Source organism: Tenebrio molitor, chromosome 8 (genome assembly GCF_963966145.1).
Source record: "Tenebrio molitor chromosome 8, icTenMoli1.1, whole genome shotgun sequence".
NCBI classification, from domain to species: domain Eukaryota; kingdom Metazoa; phylum Arthropoda; class Insecta; order Coleoptera; family Tenebrionidae; genus Tenebrio; species Tenebrio molitor.
This window is the reverse complement of record NC_091053.1, coordinates 13,411,008-13,431,426: the sequence shown is the minus strand read 5'-3', so window position 1 is coordinate 13,431,426 and position 20,419 is coordinate 13,411,008. Positions and strand designations below refer to the sequence as shown.

The 20,419-nt window shown below is 38.5% G+C and overlaps 2 long non-coding RNA genes across 2 annotated transcripts in view; both read left to right on the top strand.

Moving 5' to 3' along the window:
- Positions 1-1,917: 1,917 nt before the first annotated feature.
- The window catches only part of LOC138136954 (uncharacterized), a 129,795-nt gene continuing 111,293 nt past the window's right edge, over positions 1,918-20,419 (top strand). Inside the window, exon 1 of the long non-coding RNA XR_011161517.1 lies at positions 1,918-1,999. This is a non-coding gene — a long non-coding RNA (uncharacterized lncRNA). The remainder of the gene's footprint in view (positions 2,000-20,419) is intronic.
- Positions 11,515-14,177, top strand: LOC138137384 (uncharacterized). Its single transcript, XR_011161711.1, has 4 exons — positions 11,515-12,753; positions 12,806-13,013; positions 13,068-13,426; positions 13,487-14,177. It is a non-coding gene; the product is annotated as an uncharacterized lncRNA (long non-coding RNA).

The following is a 20,419-nucleotide window of genomic DNA, read 5'->3' as shown; positions in this document are numbered from 1 at the left end:
GTTTATGTTTTTACTGTGCAGACGGACGAGTTTTTCTCGAAAAACATTAACATTTGTATAAGCCATTATTGACTCAATCGTTACCTACCACTAGCTAAAATATCTGCACAACTTTCAAGTCATTTTATTTTTCATTTTCTGTAAGGCAATATACCGGGTGTTAGGGAATGGTCTCGCAAGAATTTCAAGGTGAGTTTATCAGCGAAAATGTGGTAGAACACCTTTGTACCGTTTTTGGATAAATTAAACCGTTTTCTGAAAATAAAATTGTTCCCTCTTGTTTTGGGACTGCTGAAATATAGCTTTTTGGCCTCCTCAACTCTAAATGACGTGTTTACACATTTTGAATAGCTACGGTATCTTGATTTATACATATCTACTAACCAAACTATCTGTCATTTACCGCACGGAGTGTGTAAACTAACAAGCTTTCTGAGACTTCCAAAAAAAAAGTTAGCTTAGCATAAATGAAGTCCATTTATGCTAAGACAAGATACCGCTACCATTGATACGCTTAGTTTTCGAAAATGAACATAATTTAATTGTTTTCTTCTAAAGTCTGATGGCGCCATCTTGTGGTGTAAATCGTAAGCATGTCAGTTATCGGTATAATAGATAACTTTCTGTCATTTAATTAATCAAATCTCAGTCTTTGACAGGTTGTGCAAAATTATTGGTTACAACAAATTTCAAATTTGGGAAAACGACTAATGAATGTGTCGTCGGCCAAAAAGATTACTCATGCGGTAGGCATTTTACATCACTCGGTTTTTGTTAAAACACTCCCGCTGTGCTGTAAAATGTAGCCTACCGCATTTGTAATATAAATAATTATTGTGCACGAAAAAATCTTGTATTTTTCGATTGGTAGCGATTTGAAATTGACTACTGTCAAAGTCTACACTTTCACTAGATCTATCTTTTATTCATCGCATGCAGAGATTACAATCGTTTGTTGCCAATTTATCTCGTGACATTGATCAAAAACCACTCGTTTGCGACTCGTGGTTTTTTTAACAATGGCACTATGCAAAAAACTCTCGTACAATCTGAAAATGTTTCCGACAAAATTTCACTACTTATGATGTTATACAGGTGTCCCCAAAAAAGGGCCTAATAAATTCATGTATAGCCCCAAGGGCTTCAATAATAAACTGCCAAAAAAAATATTTTCAAATACGAACACATACTTTTTTTAGTGATTCTGACAGAGATTTTTATTCTAAAAACAACACTATATCTCAAGTATACACTTACATAACAAAAATCCAAAAAAAAGGTAAAAAAAAACGCTATTATCGTCTCTGCGCTCCATTTTGCGCTAAACATTGGCGGCAGCTTTGGGCAATCCCTATGTTATTATTTGTCATTTGTTTTTCCAGCTAATTTCATTTGGTTATTGCACTGTACTTAACGCAATGCATTTTGATAGCTTCTCGCTTGGTGCTCGTCATTTATTTCAAAAGTTAGTGTTATTTTTTTTATGCGAGGTTATACTTGTGATACTTTTTTGTTTTCAAAATAAAAATCTGTCAGAATTTCTAAAAAAAGTGCCTGTGTGTTTAACATTGAACCCCTTAGAGCTATACGTGAATTTAGTAGACCATCTTGTACCCTATTCACAACCATTTAATTTAGTGCTTAGATAATTAAAATCGTCCGATAAATAAGGGAACTATGGACTCGTCTTCTTTTTTAGGGACTGTACCGGGTGTTCCATCACTTGTGACAAGTAGGAAAATGACTTTAAAACTAAATTATATTTATATGAAGGCATTATATCGTGTGTTCCAATAAAAAACTCACTCGCAGTAAGCCATGACTATAGAGATAGATAGACTGGTCATGTCGATTTTAGGATCATTGGAAGTAGTTCATTTGTTACTTACAAATTTTCATCATATTGTGAGTTGTGACAGATAACCTATAAATTTACTTTAGTAGTTCATTTCACATCTGGTACTAAGACATACTTCACTTTTGTCATGGCTTGCTGCGAGTGAGTTTTTTGTGGAACACACGATACAATACATACATACATTATACAATTTTCGTAAAGCTGATTTCCCAACTCTCTATAAGGAAATACAGGCCATTGACTGGAGCCTGTTAAAAGATTTACCCACCGTTGATGCAATGGTGGACCAGTTTTATCATTTTTTGTTCGAAATCGTAGACAGGAATGTTCCGACCTACAAGCCTAGTGGGAAGAATTATTCGCCGTGGTTTAATGCACATATCATAGCAACTCTCCGTGAAAAACATAAGGCGTGGAAGAAATACAAGGAATCAGGCTCGCAACTCCATCTTGCAAATTTTAAGCTATTAAGAACTACCTCCAAAAAAGATATCTCCAAAGCTCACTCTCGGTTTGTGTTAAATGTTCAGAACAATATTAAATCCAAGCCGAAGGATTTTTGGTCTTACGTCAATCTAAAGAAAGGGGGAACCAGAATTCCTGGCAGAATGTACTCTGAAAACACATTGTTAGATGATCCGCAGAATATTGTGGATGCATTTGCATCATATTTCAAATCTACTTTTGTACAATCGGATCCCTATTGCAATCATAACAACGTTGATGCTGCCTCGAGCTGTTTTCCCACAGTCAATATACTCAAGATCTCTGAGACCGATATTATTAGTGCCATAAATAGAATTCCGAATAAAATGACATCAGGTCCGGATGGACTTCCTGGCTTTTTGGTTAGGGACTGCCGATATGTTCTTGTTGAACCTCTGATGATAATCTTTAATGCTTCACTCGAGTCAGGTTGCTTCCCAAAAGAATGGAAGAAATCTAAGGTGTGCCCTGTTTTTAAATCTGGAAAACCCTCCAATATCTCTGACTATAGACCTATATCTTTGTCGTCGAATTTTTCCAAGATATTCGAAATTGTCTTGCATAGTTATATTTACTCCAGTGTCCGTAGCAGATTTTCTCCGCGCCAACATGGCTTTATTGACCGCCGTTCCACAATGTCAAATTTATTAACCTTCTCGCAATACGTCTCCGAATCCTTGGATACACAACAGCAGGTCGACACAATTTATACTGATTTCACTAAGGCCTTCGACCAGATCGATCATAATATTATCATCAAAAAACTGGATATGTTCGGCTTCAGTAATAAACTATTTGCATTCTTCGAGTTCTATCTTTCTGGCCGTCAACAGTATGTTCATTATCATGGGGTTTCTTCCTATCCTTACGCTACAAACTCTGGTGTTCCTCAAGGGTCGGTCCTGGGTCCCTTGATTTTTACTCTATTTATCAACGACCTTCCATCTGTTCTTGACTGCGAAGTTTTGTTGTATGCTGATGATGCCAAAATTTTTCAGACCATCAATTCTCTCTCTGATGCTGACAACTTACAAAGAAACCTGGACAGGCTTAACATCTGGTGTACCAGTAACAAATTAAATTTGAATCCCAGAAAGTGCAAAGTTATGACTTATTGTCGTAAAAAATCCGAAATACCCTTTGTCTACTCGATTGGTAATACTTCTTTGGAACGCTGTGAAACTGTTAAGGATCTTGGAGTACATTTTGATAGAGAATTGAGGTTCGACACCCACATTCATCATTTGACCTCCTCGTGTATGTCTACCCTGGGTTTTATCATACGAAACTGCCAGTTATTTAGAGACTGTGATTGCTTAAAATCGATATTTTCTGCACTTATTTTATCCAAACTGGAGTATGGGTCTCTAATTTGGTATCCAATCCAGCAATGTTACATAGCAGCGATTGAAAACATACAACGTAAGTTCCTCAAGTATCTTTTCTTTAAAGAGCATAAATATTACCCACCCATTGGTTATCGTAACGAGTTACTCTGGTCCGAATTCAATGTTTTGCCGCTAGGAATCAGAAGAGATCTTACTGCCTTAACTGTGTTACACAAAATCATACACAACAAAATTGACTTATCAGATATTTTCAACAAAATCGATTTCTTGGTTCCTCGTATTGAAACGAGATTTCCTCTCACGTTTGCTTACACCACTCCTAGAACAAATGCGTTAGCCAGAAGTCCAATTATTCTAATGTGTAGTTTATACAATAGCATATGTGATGGGGTAGATATTTTCCGTAAAAATCCGATGTTGTTTAGAGATAGTGTTATTGGTATTCTCAATTATAAAGACTGATTCTGTAGGTAGTATTTTTAGATTATAGATTGACCTTGTTAGTAGACTATAGTTTCGTTTATTTTCTTTCAAATGTTATTAATTATCAATTATTTGGTTAGTTTCATGTTCTTTTGTTATATGTATTAAGCTGTTATGTATTTTTTTTCCTCTTTGTATTTGTGTCCTATAAAGGGTTGTTTTGTACAACTGTTGGGCTAATAAAGAATAATAATAATAATAATAATAATAATAATAATAATTATAGATGCATAAATACTGTTCACCGCCACAAAAATTGGGTATTACTTTTTGGTTAAAATTAATTACCTAGGTACAGCAGGCAAAAAACTATCACTTTAAAAATTAAATTTTGTTCGATGCAGTTCAAATTTAGTATACGTTATGAAAAAATGATAAAGAAATAAAATCCGTCATTAGAATTTAATTAAAATGTTTTGATGTAAAGATATTTGGTTAATTTAATTTGGGCCCTTCTACTTTAAATGAAAATTTATGACAGAAAAGTTAAGTTTTTGGTTATTACTCTTATCCCAAATCTTCGTCTGCCATAAATGTTCATAAAGTAGAAAGGCCCAAATTAAAATAACCAAATATCTTTACATCCAAACATTTTAATTAAGTTCTAATCACGGATTTTATTTCTCTATCATTTTTTCATAATGTATACTAAATTTGAACTGCATCTAACAAAATTTAATTTTGAAAGTGATAGTTTTTTGTCTGCTGTAGGTAGGTAATTTATTTTAACAAAAAAGTAATACCCAATTTTTGTGGCGGTGAACAGTATTTATGCATCTATAATGCCTTTATACAGAGTGTCCCCAAAAAAGAAGACGAGTCCATAACTCCGTTATTTATCGTAAGATTTTAATTATCTGTACACTAAATTAAATGGTTGTTAATAGGCTGTAACAAGACGACCGATAGGGGACGCTGTCCAACGACGTATTCCCCACCGCCCGCGTACTAAGATCGCCATCTTGGTTGCGCTCTCTTCTGTCTGGGCCGTTGAAGAAGTTACACGTGACAGTTTAATGAGCAGTTTGTAATTTAACACAAAAGTGTACGCATTCTTACAATAAACTCGTTAAAACGTTACACTGGCGCTCCAACTCGGGCTCGAACTGTGAAGAACCGTTTTCAACAAACACGTGAGTTTTGCGAAGAACCGTTGGAAGAAAAGGCCGTCGTTCTCAAGCACCAGTCGGGATTGATCTGAGAAGTCGCGCTTAGAAGAACAGAAGCACCCCAGAGAGTGAAAATCCAGACTGCGAAAGAAGAGCAGAAAAACCGTCGTCCTTCAGCGCTGAGCGAAGTTGGCCTTGGGAGACGCGCACGACCAAAGAAGATAAGGGTTTTGCACTTCAACCAGGAACATTTTTGTGAATGAGCAACGAACCACACGCATACGGCTTGAGGTCAGGTACGCAACCAACAACGAGAATGCCAGGAAACGCCACATCGGGAAACCTCGTGATGAGTCCGGAGCAGTTTGAGAGACTGTTGGCCAGTCTGAAGACCGGATCAGGCCCGACGCTCCCGACTACAAGTGGGAATCTTGCTGACTGCAAAAGTAGGTTCGCAGGAGCCAGAGGAGAATCTGTTGCAGCCTTCATCGACGCCGTGACGATATACAAAGACTGCGTCGGTGTCTCCGACTTGAATGCGTTTAAAGGGCTGGCGATGCTGTTGGACGGAGCGGCGGCGACTTGGTGGCAGGGAACCAAGGCCACCGTGGACACCTGGGAGACCGCGATCAACGCGCTGCGGCGAAGCTTTGGTGAGGTCAAACCAAATTACAAAATTTTTAGGGAGCTGTTTTCCCGGCAACAGAAAGACACGGAGGCTACAGACATGTTCGTAAACAGTGCGAGGGCGCTGCTGTCGAAACTATCCCCCACGCCTCCCCTTCACGAGATCCACCAGATCGACATGATCTATGGGCTTCTCAGCAGCAAAATCCGAAGGTTGGTTCCCCGAGACGAACTTAACAACTTCGAGACGTTTATCGCGAAGACGCGAGGAGCTGAGGACGCCCTGAAGGAGGAAGAAATCCCAGAGATCGAAAAAGGAACCAAGACCCGCCCGAAGTGTTCATACTGTGGAGCCCATGGACACACAGAGAAGGAGTGTCGGAAGCTCGCGCGGAGTCAGGAAGCCACCCCAGCACGTCAAGCGACCACGACGCGAACAAATCCAGGGCAAATTTGTTTTGGCTGTCGCCAACTGGGACACGTGCGCTCGCAGTGCCCGAACGAACGCCAACGGAGGAACTCGACCACCGCCGAGATACTGACTGCAGGTCTGGGTGATGTCTGCAGAGCGTTCATGCAGGTAACAATCGCAGGAAAAGAAGGACTCGCTTACGTGGACTCGGGTGCTAGCCGTAGTATAGCCGGACACAACCTATACGGGCATCTGAAGCGGATAAAAGCGCCGTTCACTAGGTTGACGCAAGAGTTGACGATGGCAGATGGAGAACCTGTGGAGATGGCCACCGAAGTCTATAAAGTACAGGTAGAAGTGAACGATCGAATAGTACGCACTTCTGTTAGAGCCATACCTGAACACAGCCGAGGCAAGACTCTGCTGGGTATGGACTTCATCAAAGCGGCTGACGTTATCTTGGACTTTCCAAGGATGCAGTGGCGTTTCAGAGGCCAGCCAAATTGGGGCCCCTTAGTTAGTGAAAAGGAAGTCTCCCTGGCGGCAAGCACCGTCCAATTAGAGCCATTGCGAGATGACGAGGGTACGGAGCTGGACAAAGTTCAGAAAGACCAACTGGTTCGACTGCTTGATTCCCACAAAGAAGTATTCGAGGAGAGTGATGAACCCACACCATACGCGGAACACCGCATAACTTTGACCGATGATCGCCCCATAGCTACTACCCCGTATCGCATGTCCCCTCAGCGGCGGGCAGTCCTTGAGGTGGAGATCCAGAGAATGGTTGGAAAAAATGTCATCGAAGAGTGCGAATCTCCATATGCAGCCCCAGTGGTAATGGTCCCAAAGAAGGACGGCAGTTTCCGCGTGTGCGTAGACTTTCGAAAGCTGAACTCGGTGACGGTGCCAGACTGTTACCCGCTACCGCGAATTGACGACGTGTTGCACGCTGCTCAACAGAACTTTTACATGAGCACGTTGGACCTTAAGAGTGGATTTTGGCAAGTCCCCGTAAGACCAGAAGACCGCGATAAAACTGCATTTGTCACGCCGTTCGGACTCTATCGGTTTTTGAGGATGCCGTTTGGATTGCGTAACTCGCCAGCGACCTTCCAACGGCTAATCGACAGGTTTAAAGTGGGGTTACCTAACGTGTTTCTGGTAGCGTACATGGACGACATCATTGTACTGTCACCGACGCTTGACAGACACTTAGAGGACTTGGAGGAAGTGTTCACCCGTTTAAGACTATTCGAACTCGGCGCGAACCGGAGGAAGTGCGTGTTCGCGTGTGCAGAAGTTAAATTTCTCGGACATATCATAAAGAAGGGAGGGATATCAGCCGACCCGGATAAAGTTTCCGCCATTTTGCGCATGGAGGCACCAAGGAATGTGAGGCAGTTGCTGTCTTTTCTTCAGACGTGCAGCTGGTTTAGAAGATTCGTACCAGGATTCTCAGATGTCGCCAAACCTCTGACGGAGTTGACCAAGAAGACGGCAGTGTGGACCTGGGGAACGGCACAGGAGGACGCGTTCGCAAAGTTAAAGGATTTACTCAGTGCGGCGCCCATACTACGTCAGGCAGATTCCAGCCTGTCGTACACCTTGAGAACGGATGCCAGCTCCTACGCATTGGGGGCATGTCTACTACAGGGGGAGGGCCCGGACAAGAGACCCGTGGAATACGCGAGCCGGTTGTTAACACCAGCTGAGAAGAACTACACAACAACAGAGAGAGAGGCTCTGGCGATTGTCTTCGGAATACAAAAATTTCGAGGCTACTTAGAAGGCGCAAGAGTGATAGTGGCCTCCGACCACCAGCCCCTGAAGTGGTTAATGTCACTGAGATCACCATCTGGTAGGTTAGCACGTTGGGCTCTTTTGTTGCAGTCATTTGATTTGCGCGTCGACTATATCCCTGGAAGAAGAAATGTGGTAGCTGACATGTTATCTCGTCCCCCGATCGCCGATCTTGACGCAAGTTCCAAGTTGGAAGCCTGCTTTGCGTCCATCAATATCCCCACAGTCTCAGCAACAGAACTGCGAAACGAGCAGTCGAAAGACGAAACACTTAAGAAAATTGTACTATGCTTCGAAGACGGTGCCGACGAGGGTCTGGCGCGTTGGACCGACCGCGGTTATGTCATGTCCGGTGGTATCCTCTACCGCTACGTTCCTGATTCCGAAACGGAAGAACCGCAACTGGTGGTACCACAGCAACTGTCTCCTGCGGTCCTGAAGGAGTTCCACGATTCCACCCGGGCCGGCCATCCAGGCGTGGAAAGGACCATCGAGAAAGTCAGCAGACACTACTTCTGGTCCACGCTGAGGCATGACGTTCGAAAACATGTCCGGCAGTGCGCAGATTGTCAAAGGTACAAATTCTCCAATATGAAACCCACTGGACTTTTACAGACCCCTACGTTAGCCCGACGTTTCGAGACTCTAGCGATCGATCTCTACGGTCCATTACCCGTTACCTCTGATGGAAAGAGGTGGGTCTTCGCAATAGAAGATACCGCCACACGTTGGATGGAGTTGTTCCCATTAGCCAAGGCCACAGCTGAGGCCTGCGCCAAATGTCTAGTCGACGAAGTGATCCTGCGATATGGGACACCCCGCAAGGTCATCAGCGATAACGGCTCGCAATTTGTGAGCGAGATCATGCAGCAAACGGCCTACTGTTTGGGGATTGAGCAGATCCTGACCCCTGTGTATTACCCGGCCGCCAACCCGGAGGAGAGAAGAAACCGCGAGTTGACGGTGCAGCTAGCAATAGCGGTAGAAAAGACACACGACCGGTGGAGCCTTGCGCTACCTTCGGTGAGGTTCGCCATGAATAGTACCGTACACGCGGCGCTCGGAAAGACACCAGCATTTCTCTGCTTCGGCCGCGAGCTGAGAACCCCCCTGGAGGCCCACCACGATCTGCGTGCCGTCCTCGATAACGAGAACTTCGTCCCGGAGATAACTCCGCACCTGAGGACGATGACTGACATCTTAAAGGACGTTCGCGAAACGTACGAGCGGCAGCAGGACAAGGTCAAGAAGTACGCCGACCTGCGAAGAAGACCTAGTCCACCCTTCGAAGTCGGCGATCGAGTCCTCGTCGACGTGCACGCCTTAAGCAGGGCCTCCCACTCGTATACCAGCAAGTTCGCACCACGACGCGACGGCCCCTACGTCGTCATAGAAAAGAAGGGCCCGGTCGCCTACGTGGTGGCTGCGGTAGATGACCCGGAGCGCCCCCTGGGTAAATACCACGTCTCGGCACTGAGACCTTTTGTGTCATCCGTAGGTGAAAGCCACTCCGAACCTGTTGCACCTCTCCGACGACGAGGTCGCCCCCGGAAAGCGCAGCCCGATGACCGCCCCGAAGACGAAACAACGCCGAACCAACCACGCCCTCCTCCACGCCATATCCGAGGAGTTCGTCGAGGCCGTCGAGGTGCTGCTCGACCACGAGAAGTCCAAACATAAGCCGAGCGTGCCCAGTTGGATCCCACCTGAGGGCAGCTAGTGGAATCCAAAGGGGGAGTGTAACAAGACGACCGATAGGGGACGCTGTCCAACGACGTATTCCCCACCGCCCGCGTACTAAGATCGCCATCTTGGTTGCGCTCTCTTCTGTCTGGGCCGTTGAAGAAGTTACACGTGACAGTTTAATGAGCAGTTTGTAATTTAACACAAAAGTGTACGCATTCTTACAATAAACTCGTTAAAACGTTACAAGGCTACAAAATGGCCTAATAAATTCAAGTATAGCTCCATGGACTTCAAAGGTAAACTGTCAAAATATTTTTTTTCAAATGAGATTACATATTTTTTTTTAGTAATTCTGATGGAGATTTTTATTCTGAAAACAGCAATGTATCACAAATATGCACTTAAATACCAAAAATTCACAAAAACAAAAAATAAATAAACGCTACTATCGTCTATGTTTTGCGCTAAACATTGGCGGCATATCTGCGCAATCCCACATGTTATTATTTGTCATTTGTTTTTCCAGCTACCTTAATTTGGTTATTACATTGTAACGCAATGCATTTTGATAGCTTTTCACTTGGTGCTCGTCATTTGTTTCAAAAGTTAGTGTTATTTTTTTATGTGAAGTTATACTTGTGATATATTGTTGTTTTCAGAATTAAAATCTTAATCAGAATTACTAAAAAAAAGTATGTAATCCCATTTGAAAAAAAATGTTTTGACAGTTTAGTCTTAAAGCCCTTGGAGCTATACGTGAATTTATTAAGCCGTTTTGTAGCCTACTAATAGCCATTTGATTTGGTGTATAGATAATTAAAATCCTCCGATAAATAAGGGAGCTATGGACTCGTCTTTTTTTTGGGGACACCCTGTATAAATAAAATTTAGTTTTAGAGTCATTTTCCTACTTGACACAACTGATGGGACACCCGGTATATGAGAAAACTATTCATGTTGAGAAAAAATAGTATTAAGGTTTTCGACCACAATTTCCCTCACAAACTCACCCATTCCCTAACACCCTGTATATCTCATGTTCACGGAAAGATTTTATGTAGAGAAGAAGGCAGCGAGAAGAGGATGTAATACAAGTTGGAATGAATGGAATAATAGTCTTTTAGAAAAAATCGGCAAATGAATTTTAAATGTGCAAAAAATCACTTTTGATACGAATTTCTCTTTTTATGAGTTGTAATATATTACCAAAAGAGATTCGGATCAGATCGTAAATTGTTTTGACTGCTTTCAACGTAAAAGAGTATCTTATATAATGCTTAGTTTGCAATCTTAAATAATTAAATTTGTCTGTCTTTATAGCGTTCATACTTAACCCAAAGTTTCCGTTTTAACCCGAGTTTCTAAATAATTTCGGGAGACAAACACAGTGGATTCTGACGCTTTTTAAAGCGTCCGTTTTACACACCAGAATCATCAAGTATATTTTTTAGTTTACGGTAAAAAAAGGGAACAACCGATGTCGATATCAGTACCAGTTTGCAATAAAGAACCAGTGAAAGAGCAAACCATACAATTGAAGAAAGCTAGCTTTTCTGAATTGAATGTTCTTAATTTGGGGTTACGTGAGTAATTTTCTTCACATATTCTAGTAAAACTTATTTCAATTCCCAAGCTGTGGTGATAAACATCTTCTCCAAGTAGAATATCGAATGTCTTGTTGTCTTCACATTGTTTATCAGTAGGGCCCGGATTTTAGGCAAAATGGACTATTTTTATTTTTTAAGGCACATGTATGAAACTTGTCTATAAATGATTTCTGGCTTAATTAGAGTAATTAGAGCCATATTTGATTCTGCCTATTCGGCCTAAAATGCCCTTTAAATACCTATTTTACCTTTTAACTGCCTGAACATGCCTAAAATGACCAAAAATCAATTTCATTTTTGCGGTTTTTTCCCAATTTTCGAATTCTGGGAAGTTTACGGTATTGAAAATGTAAAAGTGGTACCTCAATAAAATTTACAATGCTTTATGATTTTAAAATTTAAGGAGATGTAATTACTGAAATGTACAAAGTGCAGTACAATACAGGAATTACTTTTTCGCTTTTACGGTTGGGACCATGATGTCAGCGGTAAATACTCCGACAATACCTAAGTACCACAAACCATTAGACTGGACTGGCATAAATTACAGAGTTTATCTGTTTGCCTCTGTTCGAAGGGGTGCAGGTATACGCGGTCTAATGTTTTCTGATACTTAGGTATTGTTAGAAGCTTTAACGTTTATAAAATGGTCCTTGCCATAAAAACGAAAATTAAAATCCCGAAGTGAAACAATAAGAGAAACCTTAAGGGTGTCATTTTCTAAAAATTTAAGAAATATAAAATTAACCATCTCCTCTGAAATTTGGTGGGAGACGTAAATATAAGCATTACAAATTTGTCATTTCTCGTTTACTTTATCTCCGTGCAGTGGTCGTGTTTCTTGTGAACCTGTTTAAAGTGAACATAATGCCGAAACAAAAAATTAGTTTACGCGAAAAAATATTACAGTGGACAAGCAAGAAAGATTTATATGAAATAAAATCAACCCGAGAAATGTTTTGTAAAGCTTGTGGTAAACTGGTAAGTTAAGCATAATTAAAAATATGTCATTTTATATTTTTTACTTATTTGAAAATTTTATTTTTTGTAGTTTATATGCGAAAAAAAATGTCACTTGCAACAGCATGAGCAAACGGCCATCCATAAAGAGAACATTATGACACCGCTTCGGCAAACGTTGCTGACACAGAACTTGGAGGAATCGGCAAATAGTACATTCAATATGGAACTTTGTAACGTCTTTTTAGCTGCCAATATACCATGGCACAAACTACAAAATCCTGCGTTTCAGAATTTTCTGACAAAATATTGTGGTAGAAAAATTCCGGATGAGTCTACTTTACGGAAAAATTATTTACCAAAATGCTACAAAGATGTATGAACATACTATCTTTTAATATTTAATTTAAAATTATTTTCACTTTTAGACTATTGACCGCATTCGGAATGAGCTGGATCCTTTTAACATATGGGTTTCAGTTGACGAAACAACAGATGCACTTGGGCGATATGTGGCGAATTGTCTGGTTGGGAAACTTTCAGAAGATGAACCTGGAAAATCTTATCTTTTGGCGTCTAAACAATTAGAAAGAACAAATCATGAGACAATAGCTAGATTCGTAAATCAATCTTTAGGTAAGGGTTTTTCACTTTTTTAAATTTATTTTGATTTAAAATTTCTATGCGTAGAAATCTTGTGGAGTACCAGAGTTGTTGCTGAAAAGTTTCTTTTGTTTGTAACGGATGGAGCACCATATATGATAAAATCTGGTAGACACCTTAAGGTGTTTTATCCAAAAATTGTGCATGTCACATGCTTAGCGCATGCTTTAAATCTAGTGGCTGAAAAAATTCGCTATCAATATGAAGATGTGGATAATTTAATTTCGAACGTGAAAAAAATTTTCGTTAAGGCACCTTTGAGAGTTGAAATGTACAAAGAAAAACTAAAAGAAATGCCACTGCCTCCACAGCCAATTTTAACACGATGGGGAACATGGCTTCAGGCTGCTATGTTTTACAGCGAACACTTTGATTCCATTAAAGAAGTAAGTATATAAAAGATAAGCAAATTAATTGATTGTTAAACAGTTTTTAACTACTCACAGGTTGTCATGTCCTTTGATGGAAGTTCTGCTGTTGCTATTCAAAAAGCACAGTCTATAATGAAGAAACCCGGAATAAAAAACCAATTAATTTATGTTCGCAGTAATTTTAAAATAATCTGCGAAAGTATTACCTTTAACCGATTCAATCAAAATTGTTGAAAACGTATTTACCTCCCTAAAAAAATCTCCAGGCCCTGTAGCAGCAGTAGCATTAAAAAAACTTGAAGATGTTACTGAAAAAAATCCTGGATACAAATTTCTTCTAGAATTGGCAAGAATTTTTAGAGGTGAAGATGTGCCGGAACATGACACCAAAATGGAAGAAATTTATTACAAATTTGCGCCCATTACCTCTTGCGAGGTAGAAAGAAGTTTTTCAAAATATAAGTCCATTTTGGTGGATAACCGACAATGTTTTAAAGTAGAAAATTTAGAGCAATATCTTGTATGCAATGTAAATACGTAACAATGTAAATAACTAACAAACTTGTAGTATTGTATATTAATTAATAAAAAATAATTAGTAAATATCTTGTGTGTACCTACTTAAAACTTTAAAAACACATTTTTTAATTTAATTAACCACAACTTTAAGGACCTAGTATGGCTTATTTTCAGTTTTTAAGGGACTATTTGCAGTAGTTTAAGGGACTATTTTAGGCACCTATTTCCGACTTTTTAATTGCCTAAAATCCGGGCCCTAATTATAATGAGTTATGTTGATTGAAATCGGGAAAATTTAGTAGGCAGCTGGTTTTAGTTTTTAGTATCACATTAAGAAGGTTCATTGAATGGCGGGAAAAACTGAATATGTTGAAATTTCCCAAAAGTATTACATATGATGCAGCAACAAGAATAATGAAAATAGGTGTTCCCAAAACAATTCTACATCACCTGCACTAATTCTAGGGGCTGCTGGAATATACATCACAATGATGCTCACAGTGGCCTATGTAGATTTTCACAATTAAGATATCAATTGAGAAGCCACACTTGAAATAACAGCGAAGACAACACCTTCTCCTCGTTGACAGTCAATAAAGCAATATTTCTTGTCACTTCTGTAAATTGTAAATTTGCCGTCAGAGATTTCAAAATTATGGACAGTCATTCAAAAAACTTTCGTAAAAGGCGACGATATCATAGTAAGAACCAACCAGTGAATTGTGCAGTTCCGTTGATACCTCCAACATTTTGATAGTAAATATGATAAGTGCAAAAATAGTTTGTTAAATCGTTAATTACTGACCAGCCTTACTACCAGATGAACAAGACCAGGAATTAGCGGACATTTAATTGCTACCAAAACCCTTAATAAATCGTGTTTTGTCTTGTTTGCAACTTATTGCTACATGGTAAGCCGCATGCTTTACTTCTACAGGGTATTTCACGAGTGATAATGATCCCGACGGAAATCAAAATGCAACCCACAATACATTTGCGAAGTTAACGTGGATATTGGTTTTTTTTATTAAAAAACATAAAACATAGTTACCTGTGCAGTTTCGTAAATTTTGACATAAACGTCATTCGCTTGGTCGAATGAAATTGTGAAAAAACTAATAGGGAAAATATTTATTGTCTGCATAAACACGCAACGGCGGAAGCATTTTTATTAAACAGGATCATGTTTGTTTTTTGATCATTCGAATACATTTTAATCGTCGTATTTTAACTTTTTCGTAAATGTTAGTTGTGACAAATAAAATTATTAGAAGCAAAGCCATAAGGGATTCATAATTTCATTTTAAAACAATACGATATTTAAAAAGCCACGTTAACTTTAAAAATGTATTGTAGGTTGCATTTTCAATTCCGCCGAGCTCTTTTTCACTCATGAAATGCCCTGTATATCTTCATTTTTATTTTTAACGTTCAAATTATTGCAGTTGACACACATCGAGGTTCTCACTTCACAGTCTTGCAGATTATGATTATTACCGTAACGCGGACACGAGACACCATTTTTGCAGTGTTTGTAAGTACAAGTGTCCCAACCGTTGCTCTTAAAAGATCTAAAATATCGACAGTATCATTAATTGTACAGCCATTTAGACCGATGAGACAATGATCCAAACTCAAAACATTTTTACATGTTGACAGATTAACTTCAAGAACAATCTGAGAACAATGTTATTTGTTTTTACAGAACAAAATATTAACAAATTGTTGTCCATTCATTTTGCTTTTTCATCTATAGTCGGTTGCAAAAAAAAATAAGTACATCATAAAAATCAAGAGCACTGAATTTTCCTATTTTTAACACGTGTAAATCAGGCTTTTCTGACTTTTAATGGCATGTTTTTCAAATAGGTTATGTCTAACACAAGGAATGTCATTTATGTCTGACGTAAGAAATGAAAAGTTTTGCTTGTCTCGATAACATCAAAATTGACAACAAGGATGAATTAAAATTAAACGATAGAAAATTTGATGTACTCGATTTTTTTGCATCGACTGTACAAAGTTAATATCTATTCATTTTGATCTTCGATCATATACACTACGTGAATGCGTAATGCAACGAGTTGGTGAGACACATTTGATGTTCCAAAAAATTGAAAAGAGATAAATAGACAAACGCATAAGTCTAAGAGAAATAGCTACACAACTTGCACAAGTTTGCTCTGCGCATGATCAATGCAATGCTTTCACAATTGACATCTGTAAATCTGTGAATCTGTGATTGTGATTGACATTATCAGTTCTTGTTTTTCTCTTGTTTTTCTTTTCTTTTTCTCTCGTTTTTTCTCTAGTTTTTGTGAAAACTGAAAAATGAAGTTTTGTTACGTGTGTAAAAATAAAGATAATCACTGAATACATGCGTCTGCGTAGAATGCAACATTCCGGTACACATTGTGTCGCTTTTTTTGGAACACGAGGTAGACAATGTATTAGACATCCACGTAGTATATATGATCGAAGATTTTGATTGTGACCACTCCCTAGTCACTTTTCAGTTACTAGGTTAGTGATAGGGAATTTTAGATTACACTAAATCCAGTCGCAGTTGGCAACTCTCGGAGGCGCCATTTTGGCAGAAACCTCTCGCTGGTCGCTGACATAACGACTGGCGCAAACGTATCTCGACGTAAACTGTGTGCACATATCTATAAAATTGAGTTTTGGTACGAAATTTCAGGATTCAAAAAGAAAATGCCACGTCATCTTCTTAAAGTTGAGGCCAAACGGTTAATATTGACTTGTTTCGAGACATTTATTGAAGCCAACGGAAAACAACTCACAAAGATGAACATCGCCAATAAAGTTAACTCTATTTGTGCTGTTTTGTTGTATGTACCGAGTGACTATAAATGATTGAAGGAAAATAGTGGATTGGCAACACTGATACAGTTGGTAGTGCAAGTCTTCTCGTGCATCATCTGTCAATCATTCCTATTTAGGTTAGGTTAAGTCACGAAGTACATTGTCGATTTAGAGTTTTTTGACGTTTGTTTCAATTTTAAAAATTGCGTGTGTCATGCCAACGATGTTGCCAACTAAAGATTTCAAATATGTTACCAACATAACAAAATCATGTTCAATCATTTATAGTCACTCGGTACTATCGAATTCATGAAAAACTAGTACAGCAAAATTTTGTTGGAGTAAATTGGGCTACACGAAAATGTCAAATATAAACGTCTGTCATTATGACGGTTCGACTTTAACAATGCTCAATCCAACGTCAAACGTACTTAGGTTATCTACTTGACATGTTGGACATTAGTAAGCAGTTAACATAAAGTACGTAGAAACGTTACACTAGAACATTTTTGAAAAGTTGGCATAACTACGACGTTTTGCTGTCCCAGTTTTTCATGAATTCGATAGTACATTGTGGCTAATGTTGTAATGTGATACCGTCTGCCTTTTCATCCCCTATAAAACATTTTGCCTGAATTTCATGTTTCTTGGTGTCTAATTAGTTTTTATAAAATATTTGTATTAATCAATGCAATTAATTGAAAGATCTGGTTAACTTTGGTAATGCCGAGGTATTTTTCGCGTTTCTCTTACTGCCAAATGACCAATTCCTTCATTTCTATCAAGAATTGCATGAGGTGATTTTGAAGTTTTAACAGTGAATGACATACATACATAGTAGACTCAAGTTGCAAAAAACCACTTTGCCTTTGCAACAGCACTTTTATGGCATTAGTTATTTGAAATTTCTTTAAAACTGTACTTATATGGAAAATATTCAATCCAAACTATGATTTTCTGGTCCCTTTATGCCTTTATTTGGTTCACAAATATTGAAAAAATGCTGTTGCAAATGACAAGTGGTTTTTTGCAACTTGAGTCAACTATACTTTGGCTTCTCAGATGCGGCCATATCCCTCTACGGGCCAATCGTAACATTGTATAATTCAGACGCCAAACTTTAGAGGCGCTGGCGCTGGGATCGCTTTTTCAAATTGCCCGCTGCTGGAGCACGTGTAGCCCTTGCGTTACCACGTGTTACTGTCAGCCAATCACGAAGAGTCGAAAAGTTTGTTGTGGCCGCATCTTTTTCAAACCCCATCATTTTTCATTTCCTGTTCTAGTGTATTCTAGAGTGTTCGCTTAGCAGTTTTCGTTTTTCTTTTAGTTTTTAGTGCTGTAGTTTTAAATAAGTTATTAGTTTAGTGTTTTTAATAGTTTAGTGTAGTGTAGCTTTATTAGTTTTCATAGTTAAAGTTTAAAAGACAACAATAAACAATGGGTCTACGTAAGTGTTGTGTACCTGGATGTACTTACGAAGGTAAGTTATTATTTTAAAAGTGAGAAATATACTGGAAGGATAATTATTTATAGGTAAAGAACGGTATCGGTTACCAAACCCTCTAAAAGAGGAACCAATTTATTTGGAGGCACGCTTTCTGAAATGAGTTTAAACGATATCTACGACAAAAAAAGAATTTGCAGATGCCATTTTAACAATAATTATTTTAATCCGGGAAAAAAAGCTCTGCTTCGTACAGCAATGCCAACTTTATTTCTACCAGGTAACAAACTGTTCAATTAAGTTACATGTATAAAAAAAATGTATGTATTTATACAGGGTGTCCCAAAAATGGCGTACTAACGGTGCACTACGGTGTAGAAAAAATTACCGTAAACGTCAGAAAAATGTTAAAAAATTCTATTGGACTTATTTGCTGATTTAGCGGTCTTTGAAAGTGACACTAAACAAATCAATTATTTCTGAATATAGGATGTATTAAATTGTGATGACAGCTACCTCTAATCGTACATATTATCACAAAGTACAAGATCACTCACTACCAATATCTAATCCTGCATAATAGAGAATTTAGAAGCTTTGGAAATCGCAAAAATTATCTTAAATCCACTAAGGCAACATTGCAAGGTAATGATGTACGAGTATATCTTACTTTACATTGTATTACCATTAACAATAATTGATTTTTTTTGTCTGAAAATTTTTTTCCATATTTTTTTAATGTACATTTAAACATCCTCGATAAGGTAGTAAGTAGTTTGTACGCCAATTTTGGGACACCTCTATATGTAAACTGTGACTCAAAATTTACTTTTTTGTTAGTTACATCTGATACAGTCTCTCAAGCTTCGGAATTACTACCACCACCATTTTCATCAGCATCTGATGATATTGAGAGTCCCCCAAGGAAAATATTACCTAGATAAATACATATATATTTTTTCAAGCTTGGTTAGGTAAAAAATGTACAGTGTGATCAACAATGACTGAGTCTGTTGACAATGAAACAATTGAAAAGTACTGTGCTTTTTGTCTCGTAATTCGCACTGACTGAATTTTTTAACTTGAGATCTGACCTGACCTGACCTGACCTGACCTGATCTAACCTATAACAGTATATTAATCTATGGTGAATGATCTGTACCTGGACATAACCCCACTTTTCAACATACGTGATCAGTGATCACAGAATCAAGCAGACGTTTTTAGTTGTAAGTAATATTTGAATATTTTTTAACAACTACCAACGCACTTTTCCATGGGAACTTTAAAAAATCCCTTAATTGAACTTGACGGCTGAAAATTTCCCTAAGACCACTCACCAAGATAAATAATAGAGTATAAACCATTCACGATTATTTCAAATTCGGACTAGGTATCTATGAAAATCTGACATTTTAGTTGGCAGTATTGTGATTTGTCTTAATAAATCTATTTTAGGTTATAATTCAACCGAACACTACTCCCAAATTGTTACATTTTTTAAATAATTGAACGCATTAGGAACAATAATCGTAAAATTGTAATTGAAATGAAACATACATATTTGTAGGGCAGTTCTGGGTAAATTCTTATTAACTAAATTAATGACGGAATTGACAACAATGCGAATATTTAAAAACGAAACGTCATATGACAGGACCTGACGCCAATCTAACAAAAAAATATCGCGGCCTCCTGCGTGTTTAAAATAATCGTGAACGGCATATATATAATAGACTGTCTTTCATCTTCATAAGAGTTTGCTGAGAATTCCTAGTTGTTGTATATCTGGTTGCCTACTCTCCTGGATTTTTTTTTATTTAAATAAAATTTAATTGCTGTTGAAGTGTTGCGTTTACAGCATTTAGTCACATGTTACTTGTTTCTTTTAGGACAGAAGTATTTTCTATGGCAATATCTAAAAGATCATAATACTTATTGAATTTTTTCCCCATTTCTCCAGCCTCTTTGCATAATCCGAAACAGTGTGACACCGTTATGAATATAAGTAAAAAATGAGCGAAATAACTGTCTATTTATTCAAGTGTTGTAGTGTTGGCCTTGTTCCAAGCAAAAAAACCACCGCATCACCTCCAGCGGCTTTGTGCGGAGTTGAGAGAAAAATCGAAGCAGAATCAGAAGCTTTATGGCTAAGTTGGAGAGTTGTGAGCCGTTTGTGTCACACTCATTATTTTTCCATTTCACATAAACGGTTGACAGCG